This window comes from Chiloscyllium punctatum, chromosome 1, assembly GCF_047496795.1.
Source record: "Chiloscyllium punctatum isolate Juve2018m chromosome 1, sChiPun1.3, whole genome shotgun sequence".
NCBI classification, from domain to species: Eukaryota; Metazoa; Chordata; class Chondrichthyes; order Orectolobiformes; family Hemiscylliidae; genus Chiloscyllium; species Chiloscyllium punctatum.
Window position 1 is genome coordinate 143,143,206 of NC_092739.1, and position 16,823 is coordinate 143,160,028.

Sequence of the window (16,823 nt, forward strand, 5' to 3'; positions counted from 1 at the left end):
ACATTCATCATCAGTAAATTCTGTCCGTGCAAAAAGTGCCCGTCTGCCCAGCACCGGCACCCTCAGGAGCACCCTCTCTCTCTTTCCCACTTCACTGCTGGTTCCCCGAGTCACGCGTCCCGCAGATAAGCAGCTCTGAGGAAAGGGCATTGGATCCAAAGTGTTAACTCTGCTTTCTCTCAACAGATACTGCCAGAGCTGCTGAGTCTCTCCAACAATTTCTGATTCGGATACATTTCTTGGGTTACATCTGTTCTATTAGGTGAAAGTGAGGACTGCAGATGCCGGAGATCAGAGTCAAGATTAGACTGGTGCTGGAAAAGCACAGCAGGAATCATGATGAAGGGCTTTTGTCCGAAACGTCGATTTTCCTGCTCCTGGGATGTTGCCTGACCTGCTGTGCGTTTCCAGCACTAGTCTGATCTTGACTCTAATCTCCAGCATCTGCAGCACCCACTTCTGCCCTACAGCAATCCAGTCAGCTCCACACTTGCTCCCACCATTACCGCACCTCCGCAAGTTTGTCTTGGTCAAGTGCTCTTCCAGTTTCCTGGTGAAGTCACACTTATCACTTCCACGGCCCTCACAGTTTTCAGGTCATTACCATTCGCTGGGTAATAATATTCCTCCCCGCTTTCCTCCGGAAACCCTCAACCCTTTACCATCAGCCAATGGCAACAGCTTATCTCTGCCTCTTTTACCCTAGCCTGCCATGACCTTATGCATTTCTACCAACTATCCCCTCAATCTCCTTCCCTCTAAGGGGAGCAGCCCCACCTTCTCCACACTAACCCTGTAGCTGGAACCATCCTGGTAAATCACTCCGTCTGCTGCCCCTCAACCACCCTCACATCCTTCTTACAATTTGGTGACCAGAACTGGGCACAGTGCTCTAACAGTGGCCAAATTAGAGCTTATATAAGTTCAGGAAAATTGTCCTGTCTTTGGGTTCAGTCCCTCTACAGTACTTAGAAATACGAGATCCCATATGCTTCACTAACCACTCACTGCCTTGCCATCTTCAAAGGTCAATGCTGTTCCCTACGCTCTGTAAAGCTGTGACACTAAGTTCTATCCCTTCCGCCAATCCATATCACCACTTTTCTCTGAACTGAATCACACTTGCCTGCCTCTTCTGTTGGTTCATTAATGTCCTTTTGCAGGCAATTCCTCCCTGTTTGGTACCCTCGAAGTTTTGTACCTCTTAAAATTTTATTCTGCACTCCAAGATCCAAGTCATTTATTTATACATCTCTCCTGGTGACCATTCATAATTTTGAGGACGTTTACTTACAAAAGAGCAAAAGTATCTCCAGTTTAATTTCCACAGGCGTAAATTTATTCCACCATAGAACGTTCAAATCTGCAGGCATTGAACAATGAAATATTATTTCCAAGACTTTACCTGAACATGTACTTAAGTTCAAAAGACATCATTGTATAAGGTATTTAATGTGTGGGCATTAAAGATTTTTGGAATTTGGTGGAATGTTGAAAATCACTCGGCAAAACGAACCCCGAATGGTTAACAACATTGAGCTAATGTCAAAGCACGTTCATGTCGGAAATTTGAATTAAAAACAGAAAATACTGCAAATGCTCAATGATTGAGGCAGCACGGCTGGACGGAGAAACAGAGTTCATGGTTTAGGTCAATGACTTTTCCAAATCTATAATGAGTCCTTTTAAACAAACTTCCCATGGACACTTTAATACATGGGGTGAATTTGACACCAACTAACTATTATCCACCAACCACCTCCTCCATTCCCATCCCCCCGCCCCAAACGGTCCGCAGGTTGGCGAAGAAGGCAAATGGCGTGTTGGCCTTCATTGTGAGAAGATTCCAATACAGGAACAAGGATAACTTGCTTCAATTGCACACTTTGGTCACCTTATCTGAAGATGTTCTGACTATTGGGAGAGTTCGGCAAAGGTTTTCAATATTGATTCCTGGGGTGGCAGCACTGACATATGAATAAAGACTGGACTGGTTAGGACAAGATTTATTGGAGTTTAGAAGAATGAGAGGAGATCTTATAGAAATCGATAACACTCTAAGGGGACCAGGCTGGGTGTTAGCAGGAAGGACGCAGGGAGTCCAGAACCAGAGGTCAGAGTTGCTGTGCCCTCTCAGCATGAAGCCACTCCAGTGTTGGACACACACTGTTTGGAACCAGCACACCAATCAAAGCATTGACTTTTGTTCTGGATTTCACTGCTGCACACACGCCTTGGAGATCCGCGCCAGCAATAAGAAAATTAAAGGGAATACTGGTCACAGTCTAAGGATATGGGGCAGTCCATTTAGGACAGCGATGAGGAGAAATGTCTTTACTCAGACAGTGGTGACCCTGTCACAAAACGCGGTTGAAGCCAAAACATCGAATGTTTTCCAGAGGGAGATAGATATAATCCTTGCGGCTAAAAAGGATCAAAATGGAAGGGGAAAAATCAAGATCAGGTTACTGAGTTGGATGATCAACCACTTGATCTAAATAACCCATTCCTGTTCCTATTTTCTGTGCTTCTAACACTTTGTTTTGTATTCCCCATCACCCTCCCTACTTTGCACTGTGTCCCCCTGCACCTACACCATTTTCCCTGTCCCCACGCCCTTTCTTTAGCGCTTCTTTACTCCACAGCCTTTGTCCATCAGTGCCCCCACCCTTCCTCCTACCACTCCCACGCACTTCCTCCACCAATATCCCCTTCCCAACCATTCCCCCACCCCACACCAACACATCTCCTACCTTATACCTCTCCCCACAACCACCCCCATTCTCCCCAATACTCTCCATCCCCCATCACTCTCTCCCTTCCCCAGCCACCTCCACCGTTCCCCCACCTCCACACCATTACCCCCAAACTCCTTTCCCACTACTCACCCCAACTCCACACTGACCCCAACGCCCCCACTCCTTCCAACCATCCCCTCCTTATTTTAAATTATGAAGAGAAAACAGGAATGGGGTAAAACAAAACCAAATACTCTGTGTGAAAGCTAATACCCGAGGCTAATATTAAATCTCTCCTTAAAACCAGCCTGAGATGAGGGAAGCGAACGTAGTAGATTTCCACTTTATCACTCGCGGACAGATCACTAGGGCAATCCAGAGAGTTAACAAGTTGTTAGTAGCCCAGCTCCGTTTTCCCTGAAATTAATTCAAAAGACAGACTCACTGACTTAATTGTGGAAACATTTCGTTTTCGGAGTTTAATGATTGCAAACCCACTGTTGTGGATTGGCGACCGCCTTTCCAGTTGAGTGGAAGTACACATGGAAAAAGAGACGCATTCAGAAAGGGTGAAGCTGCTTATTGTTTAATAGCGTCAATCTTGGCTTTCCTTCATGGAAGTCCAGAGAGGTGAAGCCCAGGAACACTCCAACTCTGTACAGTGGGACTTCAATTCTTTGAGGTAAAAACAATGACTGCAGACGCTGGAAACCAGATTCCGGATTAGTGGTGCTGGAAGAGCACAGCAGTTCAGGCAGCATCCAAGGAGTAGCGAAATCGACCTTTCGTCGATTTCGAGGCTACTTGGATACTGCCTGAACTGCTGTGCTCTTCCAGCACCACTAATCCATTCAATTCTTTGATTTCAGCTGCGTCGTTATTCAGACTGATTCTCACAACCAAGAAATGTCAGCACTCTCCAGCCATTCTACAACAGTCATTGCAGACTGGGTAATTGTGCAGGATGACCACAGCTGAAGTCAAGGATATGGCACATTCCATCCAGACAATCATATTAAACATTCAACGCTGCATGTGAGGTCCTAAATAACAGGCTCCAACCTATGCGTTATCACCTGTATTTAATACTGCTGTGTACGTTGTTCCCTCTGTCTATGGGACCAGCCCAGGATTGCTTCTGATTAGTGTAGTTCATGTGGCCATCCAATGGGAAATTACTGCACAGCTAGGAGATAAGTTTACAATGTAACCGAAGAACATATACGGTGTTACAGTACATTGTAACAATTCTACAGTTAGGTATGAGATATAGTTATAGCACATGCATCTAAACGACTCCCTAAAGTTGTTATCCGAATTGGGTGTCATGAGCTAAATATTGAACAAACCATAAGGACAGCGTTTACATTTCTTACAATGCAGGCCCTCTGACATGTTCTGTCGCTGAGGGAAACAACTTTCATTTCATTCACCAAGAACCGCTAGGTGGCCACCTGCACCATTAGAGTGCTCAGGATAGCAATGTGGTTTGGAATGGATTCAAATTCCAGAACAATTCGACACGGTATGACTGGTAGTGAGTCAGTCACCTCAATCGACACATTCATGTGAACATTTCACAGAAAAGTCTGAGTGACCTTTTGCGAGTTTCTTTTCCCAAAATCCATGCGGAACCCCAGCAGGTTTTGACAGTGTTACCGACCGGAGCATTCATTACCGAGGGATGTTCAATCACCGAGTGAAGATAAAGACAACACTTCACATTGCTTCTTTCACACCACATCTTCCACTTCTACCTACAGCACAATGGGGAGCGACACAGAATTGGACAAATGAAAACAATAGTTTGAAGACAAAATCCGACTCAAGTTCCTTTTGTCAATTGCATTTTTATTTTGTAAAATAACAGAGTGGGCCTGCAGCGTGCTGTCTGAAACCAGAATATACTTTGTCTGAAACCAGCAGAGCCCAGGCCTGTATGAAACTAGGACTGAACGCCATATCCCACTGAACCCCACCATTGTTATAACATGGTACAAGTTTTGTTTGACACAACTTGTGTCCATGAATCGTTTGACCACGTCCACTGTTGTACCTGCAATTCACTCCAGATGAACGGGCTCTACATTGATTCTCTTATGTATTAATTGTTTCCCAGCACGGGAGTGGGAGGCAGACAGTCCACTGCTAAACCCCACGGTCAAAATCAGCTGTTCACATCAATTCCAGCCTCCCCTCCCACAAGGACACATTCATACATGCGAATTCAGTCACACATGGCGCATTATTCCAATCTTGCCACATTTACATACACATCCAATCATGCATGGGAATTTGCTAGCACCCAGCCACCCGCGGAACATACTGCAAACACCTAGCTGTGCAAACACACAGCATATTCACATACATACACCCACCTGACACAAGTCTATCTGCGGTAGCGTGCTGGTTAGATTGCGAGGGTGGGGATTTAGAGGTTTTGACCAATAACCAGGAGAAAGGAATTAAAATCTCCTTCGTGCTAACCGAGGAATTTCATGGAAATCCCAAAACTTAGCGGATTTCCTAGTCCTTTCCGAACGGAATTCCATCTGGCTTTACCCAATTGGTCTACTTATGATTCCAGACCAACTCCAGCGCCGTTGAATGGCCATGAGAGAGTGTCTGGCAGCAGGGGCTCAGAGAAGTTCTTCACCATCATCATCCAGTAGGCAAGAGGTGAGTGATGTCAACACCGCGTACATCCCATGAGTCAATAAATAAGACACACATTCAAAAACACTTCTATACTCCAACCAAACACGGTAAGACAGGAATTCATCCCAAAGTAGGAGACAAGTCCAGACTCAAGATCCGCAGACGGTAGTCATAGGACCTGGCAGACACAAGCTTTTCTCGAAGATGATACAGGCTTCTGTGTATTTCCTGGGTCATTACATTGAACTCATCACGCTACCTCGATAGATTGTTTAAAACACAGAGCTGTTAAACAAAATATTTATTCAGTAATGCCCATCATTTAACAAGACAACTTAATCTGAGAATGGTGACCACAGATGTACTGACAGGACAGATTCTCAACCATTCTTTTGGACGCTTCGCCACAATGTGCTTCAGTGAAGATTGTGCTAGTTTTTCATGAGCGTTTCTTCCGATGGTTGGAAGGATAACACCTGCAAACAGCAACAGACGGTTACAGTCCGCCTCCTACCGACGGAACGGTAGAAGAACAGCAGGATCTCAGTGTGTTAAATAAAGGACAAAAAACGGCATAGTGTGAAACTTGCTTAAGATGAACTTTTCCTCCCAGACCCATTGACTATTGCATAGTTTAAGAAATGGGATGATCCAATGTTTAAAACACTGGAGTTTACATAAGAAACACCACGGGTGTACTGAAGCTAAACATGCAGTTCAGGCAGCATCCAAGGAGCGGCGAAATCGACGTTTCGGGCAAAAGCCCTTCATCAGGAATAAAGGCAGTGAGCCTGAAGCGTGGAGAGATAAGCTAGAGGAGGGTGGGAGTGGGGAGAGAGTAGCATAGAGTACAATGGGTGAGTGGGGGAGGGGATGAAGGTGATAGGTCAGGGAGGAGAGGGTGGAGTGGATAGGTGGAAAAGAAGATATTTTGGTAGGACAAGTCATGGGGACAGTGCTGAGCTGGAAGTTTGGAACTGGGGTGAGGTGGGGCGAAGGGGAAATGAGGAAACTGTTGAAGTCCACATTGATGCCCTGGGGTTGAAGTGTTCCGAGGCGGAAGATGAGGTGTTCTTCCTCCAGGCGTCTGGTGGTGAGGGAGCGGCGGTGAAGGAGGCCCAGGACTTCCATGTCCTCGGCAGAGTGGGAGGGGGAGTGGAAATGTTGGGCCACAGGGAGGTGTGGTTGATTGGTGTGGGTGTCTCGGAGATGTTCCCTAAAGCGCTCTGCTAGGAGGCGCCCAGTCTCCCCAATGTAGAGGAGGCCGCATCGGGAGCAACGGATACAATAAATGATATTAGTGGATGTGCAGGTAAAACTTTGATGGATGTGGAAGGATCCTTTAGGGCCTTGGATAGAGGTGAGGGAGGAGGTATGGGCACAGGTTTTACAGTTCCTGCGGTGGCAGGGGAAAGTGCCAGGATTGGAGGGTGGGTTGTTTGGGGGCGTGGACCTGACTAGGTAGTCGCGGAGGGAACGGTCTTTGCGGAAGGCGGAAAGGGGTGGGGAGAGAAATATATCCCTGGTAGTGGGGTCTGTTTGGAGGTGGCGGAAATGTCGGCGGATGATTTGGTTTATGCGAAGGTTGGTAGGGTGGAAGGTGAGCACCAGGCGCGTTCTGTCCTTGTTACGGTTGGAGGTGTGGGGTCTGAGGGCGGAGGTGCGGGATGTGGACGAGATGCATTGGAGGGCATCTTTAACCATGTGGGAAGGGAAATTGTGGTCTCTAAAGAAGGAGGCCATCTGGTGTGTTCTGTGGCGGAACTGGTCCTCCTGGGAGGCAGAGGAATTGGGAATACGGGATGGCATTTTTTCAAGAGGTAGGGTGGGAAGAGTTGTAATCCAGGTAGCTGTGGGAGTCGGTGGGTTTGTTAAAAATGTCAGTGTCAAGTCGGTCGTCATTAATGGAGATGGAGAGGTCCAGGAAGGGGAGGGAGGTTTCAGAGATGGTCCAGGTAAATTTAAGGTCAGGGTGGAATGTGTTGGTGAAGTTAATGAATTGCTCAACCTCCTCGCGGCAGCACGAGGTGGCACCAATGCAGTCATCAATGTAGCGGAGGAAGAGGTGGGGAGTGGTGCCGGTGTAATTACGGAAGATCAACTGTTCTACGTAGCCAACAAAGAGACAGGCATAGCTGGAGCCCATACGTGTGCCCATCGCTACCCCTTTGGTCTGGAGGAAGTGGGAGGATTCGAAGGAGAAATTGTTAAGGGTGAGTGCTTTAGGGAACATCTCCGGGACACCCGCACCAATCAACCACACTGCCCCGTGGCCCAACATTTCAACTCCCCCTTCCACTCTGCCGAGGACATGGAGGTCCTGGGCCTCCTTCAACGCCGCTCCCTCACCACCAGACGCCTGGAGGAAGAACGCCTCATCTTCCGCCTCGGAACACTTCAACCCCAGGGCATCAATGTGGACTTCAACAATTTCCTCATTTCCCCTTCCCCCCACCTCACCCTCGTTCCAAACTTCCAGCTCAGCACTGTTCCCATGACTTGTCCAGACTTGTCCTACCTGCCTATGTCCTTTTCCACCTATCCACTCCACCCTCTCCTCCCTGACCTATCACCTTCATCCCCTCCCCCACTCTCCCATTGTACTCTATGCTACTTTCTCCCCACCCCCACCCTCCTCTAGCTTATCTGTCCATGCTTCAGGCTCACTGCCTTTATTCCTGATGAAGGGCTTTTGCCCGAAACATCGATTTTGCTGCTCCTTGGATGCTGCCTGAACTGCTGTGCTCTTCCAGCACCACTAATCCAGAATCTGGTTTCCAGCATCTGCAGTCATTGTTTTTACCACCTTGAAGCTAAACATGGAATACTCCGTTCTTGCTATAGTTTCCTTCAATGTTCGTAACTTGAACCACAGGAGGTTAGGTAACTTGATGTCTGTAGTGGAGAAGGTGTTACAATTGATCAAAAAGGAGTTTTTCCTTTAATCAATCTATGCAGAGACATTGCAATATACCTTGGGAGGAGGCTGGATTCATGGGAAGAGGTGGGATTCATAGAACATAGAACATTACAGCGCAGTGCAGGCCTTTCGGCCCTCCATGTTGTGCCAACCTGTGGAACCAATCTGAAACCCATCTATCCTACACTGTTCCATTTTCATCCATATGTTTATCCAATGACCATTTAAATGCCCTTAAGGTTGGTGAGTGTACTACTGTTTCAGGCAGGTCATTCCTGACTACTATTCTCTGAGTAAAGAAATTACATCTGACATCTGACTCCACACACAACTTCCCACTGCTATCCTTGATTGGCCCATATCTTACTCTAGTCATTCTTTTATTCTTGATATACCAGTTGAAAGCCTTTGGGTTTCCCTTTATCCTATCTGTCAACAACTTCTCATGTGTCCTCCTGGATTCAAACCTAGGTTTTCTAGTTCAGAGGTAAGGTCACTACCATTGTGTCATAAGAGCCCTGAAAAGGCAATTGTGAAGGGTCAGCACAGTTTGATCAAATGGAGTTCTTGTAAGGAATAACACATGCTGTGGATAAGGAGGACCTTACTGTACTTGGATTTCCAGGAGGCATTTGATGAGGTGCTACATAAAAGGTTATTGTGCAAAGTCAGAGCTGATAGTGTAGGCAGTAATGTAAAAGCATGGAAAGGAGACTGGCTGGTTGCATTGCAAAATGTAGAGTATATATCAATGATTTTTTTTTCTAATTGGTATTATATTACCGACATCTGTGTTGTGGTGAGCATATAATAAGATTGAAGACTGATGTAAATGGACTAGGTGAGTTGGCAAAGGTCTGGCAGATGGAGTATAATGTGAAGTTGTTCACTTTGGCATGATGAGTAAAAAACAGTGTTACTTGAACAGAGAACATATTGCAAAATTTCAAGAAAAAGAGGAATCTAATCATTCTAGTGCATGAATCACAAAGTTAGTATGCAGGTACATCAAATCATTAAGAAAGGTTATAGGATGCTGCTCTTTATTAAAAGAAGAATTTAATAAATGTAAGAAAGCTATGCTTCCATTATACAGGATTTTGGTGAGGCCACATCTTGAATACTGTGTGCAGATGTGGTCTCTTTATTGAAGGACAGATGTAAATGTATTTGAGGTGGTTCAGAGGAGGTTTACTAGATTAGTACCCTGGAATGAGTAGGTTGCCTCTGAGGAAATACTGGATTAGTGGTGCTGGAAGAGCACAGCAGTTCAGGCAGCATCCAACGAGCAGCGAAATCGACGTTTCGGGCAAAAGCCCTTCATCAGGAATGTACTGTTTGTCCTGTTCAGGTCCGAACTCTGCTGGTTTAAAGGTGGTCTGGAGTCCGTGTGGGATGAGTTGGTTACGGAGGCATGCACTGAGGAAGCAAATGTGGCTGTGGTACCGAGTTTGTTTCACAACATGGTTGAAGAGCTTCAGAGCAGAGGAAATGACCTGGGAGTTGCAGTGGGAGAGGGACTCCCTGAGATTCTTGTAGAGAGAGGAGGAAAACTTCGTCAAGGCAGGCATCCTTGCAAGAGGATTCACAGTAGGGTTAAAATCAACAAGGTAAAAACAATGACTGCAGATGCTGAAAACCAAATACTGGATTAGTGGTGCTGGAAGAGCACAGCAGTTCAGGCAGCATCCAACGAGCAGCGAAATCAACGTTTCGGGCAAAAGCCCTTCATCCTTGCCTCTGAGGAAAGACCAGCCAGGCTGGGTTTGTTTAGAAGAGTGTGAGGTGAAATTTACAAGGTCCAGAATGGTCTTGACAAGGAGGACATGCAAAGGAATGTTCTGTTGTGGGTAGCTCTGGGACTAGCGGACATTTTAAAAATATGAACAAAGGTTGTACAGGTTGGAAGTTTACTCTTTAGAAATTAGAAAATTAAGAAATAATCTCATTGAAACATGTAGGATTTTTAAGGTACTTGACAGGGTAAATGCTGAGAGGATGTTTCCCGTCATGGTGAGTCTAGGACAAAGAATAAAAGGGTGCCAATTTAAGATTAAGATGAGGAGGAATTTCTTCTCTGAGTTGTGTCTTTTGAACTCCTTGCCTCTGTCACTCTACTGCAGGCCAGAAACTTTGTGTACATTTAAGCCTGAGAGAATGTTTTGATCAGTACGGAAATCAAATGGGAAAAGGCAGGAAACTGGATGTGGGAAATGTTCTATCAGTCATGATCCTATTGAATTGCAGTGCAAGCTTGAGGGGCTTCTATTTCTTAGAGTGTTATTATCGAGACTATCAAATGCTGCCATGTAGAGGAATTAGGATCTCCTTGCATACAAATCACTAGGAATGAGCATGCAGGTACAGCAAGCAATTGTAAAGGTAACAGCATGACCTTTATGGCAATAGCTTGAAGATGAAAGCTAGGAAAATTGTACTACAAACTGTACAGGGCATTGATGAAACAATACCTAGAGTACTATTTACTATAAGGTTTTAGTCACCTTACTAAGGAGGGATACACTTGCATTAGAAGCAGTTTAGAGAATGTTCACCAGGCTGATTCCAAAAATGAATGGATTGTCATATGATGAAAGATTGAGCGGATTGGACCTATTCATAGAAATTTAGAAATATGTAAGATGCTTCATTTACCTCACAGGGCAAGTGCAGAGGATTTTGAAAATGGAGTCATGTATTCTGATGGGACAGATAGAAAACTGGGGTTGAGGCCACAATCACGTGAACAATGATCTTATTGAATATTGTAGTGTGTCTAAAGCAAGAAGTGTCAGGAATAAGGGTGACAAACTCAGAGCATGGATCAGTACTTAGAGCTACGATGGTGTGGCCATTACAGAGTCTTGGATATCACAGGGGCAGGAATGGTTGTTGAATGTTCCAGGGTTTAGATGTTTCAAAACGAATAGGGAGGGGTAAAAGAGGTGGAGGAATAGCATTGCTAATCAGGAATAGTATCACAGTAGTAGAAAGGGGGATCGTTGAGGAGGGTTTGTGTACAGAGTCAGTATGGGTGGAAGTCAGAAACAGGAAAGGAGCAGTCACTTTATTGGGAGTTTTGTACAGGCTTCTCAATAGCAATAGAGGCACAGTGGAGCAGTTCAGGAAGCAGAGTTTAGAAATTTGCAGAAGTAACAGGCTTTTTGTCATGGGTGACTTTAACTTCCCTAATATTGATTGGAGCCAACTTAATTCAAACAGTTTGGATGGAGCAGTTTTTGCCAGGAAGGGTTTCTGGTGCAATATGTACATAGGCTGACTAGGGGGGAGGCCATGTTGGATCTGATGCTTGGCAACAAACTATGCCAGGTGTCAGATCTCTCGATGGGAGAGCATTTTGATGGTTGTGATCACAACTCCATGGTCTTTACTATACTCCTGGAGAGGGATAAGAGCAGATGGTATGGGAAGGTATTTAATTGGGGGAGGGAGAATTGTAATGTTATTAGACAGGAAGTGAGGCACCTAAATTGGGAAAAGATGTTCTCAGGGAAATGCACAACTGAAATGTGGAGGTTGTTTCGGAAGCACCTGCTGATAGTGCTGGACACATTTGTCCCACTGAGGCAAGGAAGGGATGGTAGGTTGAAAGAACCTTGGGTGACAAGGGATGTGGAACATCTAATCATGAGGAAGAAGGAAGGTTACTTAAGGTTAGGGAGGCAAGGATCAGATAGGACTTGAGAGGGTTACACAGTAGCCAGGAAGGATCTGAAAAATGGACTTAAGAAAGCTAGAAGGGGGCATGGAAAAGCTTCACTGGTAGGATTAAGAAAAATCCTAAGGCATTCTACACTTATGTGAGAAACAAGAGAATGGCCAGCGTGAGGAGGGGGCCGATCAGGGATAGTGGTGGGAACGTGTGCCTGGAGTCAGAGGAAGTAGGGGAGGTCCTTAATGAATACTTTATTTCACTATTCACCAGTGAGATGAACCTTGATGTTTCTGAGGACAGTGTGAAACAGACTGATATGCTAGAACAGATTGATGTTAGGGAGGATACGCTGAAAATTTTGAAAAATGTGAGGCTAGATAAATCCCATGGGTCAGACGGGATATACCCTAAGTTTCTACTGAAAGAAAGGGAAGATATTTGCAATTGTACCAGCCTCCACCACATCCTCAAGCAGCTCATTCCATACACGTACCACCCTCTGTGTGAAAAAGTTGCCCCTTAGGTCTCTTTTATTTTTTTCCCCTCTCACCCTAAACCTATGCCCTCTAGTTCTGGACTCCCCGACCCCAGGGAAAATACTTTGCCTATTTACCCTATCCATGCCCCTCATAATTTTGTAAACCTCTATAAGGTCACCCCTCAGCCTCTGACGTTCCAGGGAAAACAGCCCCAGTCTGTTCAGTCTCACCCTATAGCTCAAATCCCAATGTGGTTCAATACCAGTAATAAAAGCAATGTTGCTTCTGGCTTAGCTGTCAGAAAGGGCTTGCTGTCAAGGCTGCTAGTCATCATCATATGACTGTTCAGAAAATCTTTAAATACTTTATTTAACAATAAGATTAAAAACGACAGTTGTGTACAAAAAAGAAGAGCCTGATATTCAAGGATAGAGAAAAGGTGTTGCCTGAAAGGTTCAAGCAAAGGTTATTTTGTAAACATTGAATCAATTAAATCAGAAAGCTGCAACAAGTGCATCAACATTCTCTTTGCTTTGTTTCACTCCTGATTTCCATGGGTCAAGTGCAATTTAAAAACCTTGATGCAATTTCAACCACAAATATCAGTTATAAATTCCAATTTCACCCTGCCCTCTCAGTTGAACTTAAGGGATCCTACAACACTATTTTGAAGATCAGCAGATAAATTGTTTCTAGTGTCCTAATCAACACGCATCCCTCAACCAACATCAATAAATCAGATTATCTAGTTATCATTACTTTGCTGTTTCTGTGACCTTATTATGCACATTTGACTGTAATTTTCCCTGCCTCATAACAATGGCTGGATTCAAATGTTTTTAATTGACTATAAAATGCTTTGGGACATTCTGAAGTCATAGACGCCGCTATATAAATGCAGAGTTTTGTTTTGCTTTCACCCCCATCACTGAGAATTGTTTTTCTATTTACAGCAACACAAACGTGAGGCTGTAACAATAAAGGATTCCTAACAGTAACTGTTTGTAGATAGTGAATAAGTCAAGAAAGAATGAAGGCATATAAAAAAAAATGCAGAGCATTAACCAAGGATGAATTAATCTTCATGTAGACTGGGGGAATTGACAGAAGTAGTCACAAAGAAGAACTCATCATGTTTATTCAGAATAGCTTCGAGGAGAAAGTGAGGACTGCAGTTGCTGGAGATCAGAGCTGAAAATGTGTTGCTGGAAAAGCGCAGCAGGTCAGGCAGCATCCAAGGAGCAGGAGAATCGACATTTCGGGCATCAGTCTGAAGAAGGGCTGATGCCCGAAATGTCGATTCACCTATTCAGAATAGCTTCCGAGAACGATCCTTTGTGGCTCCAACCAGACACGAGCTATTTTGGATTTGGGCATGTGTAATGAAACTGGCCTAATAGATGATGGCAGAGTTAAAGATCCCCTAGGGAACAGTGGCCATAACATGATAACATATAGCAGTCAGTTTGAGAGTGAGAAACGTGGGTCAGAAACACCTGTTTTAAACTTAAATAAGGGTATTTGAAAAGAATGGGGGCTGGCTGAAGTGGACTGGAAAGTCGTTTAACAGAATAAAATCAGTTGAAGAACCATGGCAGATGTTTAAGGACATAGTTAGTGACACACAGAAAATATACACTTCAGTGAGAAAGAAGGATTGCAGAAAGGTGATAAACCAACCATGGTTAAATAAGGGAGGTAAGGACAGTATCAAATTGAAAGAAAAACATCATAGAATCCGACAAAGATTAGGAGCAAACCAGAGGTTTGGAAAGCTTTAAAAGCCAACAAACACTGACCAAAAAAAGGAGCAAGAAAATAAACTATCAGGGTAAAGCAAGTAATATAAAAATGGAAATTAAGAGCTCTTTTATATAGAAGAAAAAGGAATAGAGATGCTAAAGTGAACATAAGCCCCTTAAAGAATGAGACTGAGGAAATAATAGTGGAAAACTAGAAAATGGCCATGGAGTTAAATAATTACTTTGTGTCAGTCTTCAATGTAGGAGAGACTTATAGAATTCCAAAATTACTAAATAATCAAGGGGCTAAAGGTGGCGGTGATTGTGGTGCAGTGGGACGTGCATGGGTTGGAAAATAAACACACTATCACCAGAGGAAATGTACCTGGATAATTAATGGGGCCAATACAGCCCCTAGAACTGATGGATTGCATCTTAGGTTTTTAAAGAAAGTAGCCACAGAGACAGTGTTGCAGTGCACTAAATACAATGCACTAATTAAACACACTGGTAACCATCTTCCAAGAATACTTAGATTTCATCAAATTCAATATAATGCCCTTATTTATAAAAAGGGGAACTAAACGCTTGTTAATATAATATCTGTCTTTGAAAAAATATTACAGTCTATTCCAAGAATGAGGAGACCAGTTGAGAGACCACTGGGAGATGGACAAATGACCAGAGTTTGAAACTGCGTGGCAGAAAATTAGAATTAATAGAGGAAAGATTCTGACTGAACATATAATTCATAGACATCACACAAGAACAGGCAGAGGAGATTGTGAGAATTTTTTCCCCATGGCAACGTGTCTAAGTTCAAAAGGTGTAAGTTTAAGGTGAGGAGTAAGTTGTTTGGAGGAGATCTGAGGAAACAGTTTTTCACCCAGACTGAGGTAGAAACATGGAACGTGCTGCCTCAGAGGGTGGTGGAGATAGGTACTCTCACAACATTCATGAAACTTCTGGAGGAACACTTAAAATGCAAGGGCAGAGTAGGCTATGGACCAAGTGGAGCTAAATGGGATTAATGTAGTTTGGTATTTGTTAGTCAGCATAGACATGGTGGGCCGAAAGGCCTGTTTCTATGCTGTATGACTCTATAAAGTGATGAGAGAGGGGCAATGGGTTGAGGCAGCGATGCACAGACTAGGGTGGTGGGGGAAGGAAATCCCATGATGGGGGAGCGGACGGTGTTGGCAAGTGTGAGAGGGCCTTAACAGTAGGCTCCAGTGGATGCAGGGGTCCAGTAAGGAGATACTTTCACTGTCCCACCAGGAAAGTGAGGCATGGACCTGGTTGACTGCCAACTGGGCTCTCTCCCCTGCCCACTGAGGAAAGATTGCAGTGGAGCTAAAAGAGGACATTAAGTGGTCATTAATTACTGACTTAAGAGCCACATCACCTCAACCACCATTCATAAAACTGCAGTCAGCTTGAAGCCAGGCAGAAATGGTAACTGTGGCGTCACACTCATAGATTGGTGCGGCTAAAATATTGGAGTTAAGTGAATAACATATCCAGACGTTAAGACACAGAAACTGTAGAAGCCTTTACCCTAGACTGGAAACTGACTGTACTTTAACGAGACTATTTTATGATTAGACCAAATCCAAACCATATTGGAACAATGCTAGAAATGTGATGTACTGTGCTGAACTTGGATTCATTCTGAAACTTCATAGAATTACATGGAACTAACAGTACACTGAAAGTAACCAGCAAATGTTACACATGAATCTCTTCAGATTATTGAACTCTATCCACAGATTCCTTTCAGTCTCATATACTTATCCATCTTTCTCTTTAAAACTTTTAAGCTGTTGCCATTTCTTTTTCTGGACAAAGAAGTTTCTACAGACGTTTTTTTATTTATTCATGACATGTGAGTGTCACTGGCTAGGCCAGCACTTATTACCCAACAGGCAGTTAAGAGTCAACCATATGAAACATCTGGATGAACACTTAAAATGCAAGTGTAGAGTAGGCTATGGACCAAGTGGAGCTAAATGGGATTAGTGTAGTTTGGTATTTGCTTGTCACCATGGACATGGTGGGCCGAAAGGCCTGTTTCTATGCTGCATGACTCTATAAAGTGATGGGAGAGGGGCAATGGATTGAGGCAGCAGTGCATAGACTGGGGTGGTGGGGCAAGGGAATGCCATGATGGGGGAGCGGACGGTGTTGGCAAGTGTGACAGTCACATGTAGACCAGACCAGGCAAAGCTGACAGCCTCCCTTCCTTAAAGAACTTAATAAACCAATTGGGTTGTTGTGACAATTTGGACAGCTTTTAATCTGGGATTTTTATTGAATTCAAATTTCACCAGCTGTCATGATGGGATTTAAACCCATGTTTATTAAGTTCGAAGTTCTGGTTGTTAGTCCAACAGATTGTTATGATCTCACTGCCTCTGTTCAATATTCTAATCTCTATTAGAGACTATATTATGTTTACAACCACACCATTGTTTATTTTGCAATCTGATGGACACATGGAATGAGCCTATGGCTTAGCAATAGCAATTGTGCCTCTGAATCATACAGCTATTGTTACATTGTTCAACAGGTAATCAATAAACCCATTACCACAATACATTCTGGACAAGA

At 44.1% G+C, this 16,823-nt stretch overlaps 1 long non-coding RNA gene across 1 annotated transcript in view; it reads left to right on the forward strand.

The window, feature by feature from the left end:
* LOC140480755 (uncharacterized) overlaps positions 1–16,823 on the forward strand; it is a 57,708-nt gene that overhangs the window by 1,570 nt on the left and 39,315 nt on the right. The window contains exon 2 of the long non-coding RNA XR_011961393.1: positions 5,326–5,417. This is a non-coding gene — a long non-coding RNA (uncharacterized lncRNA). The remainder of the gene's footprint in view (positions 1–5,325; positions 5,418–16,823) is intronic.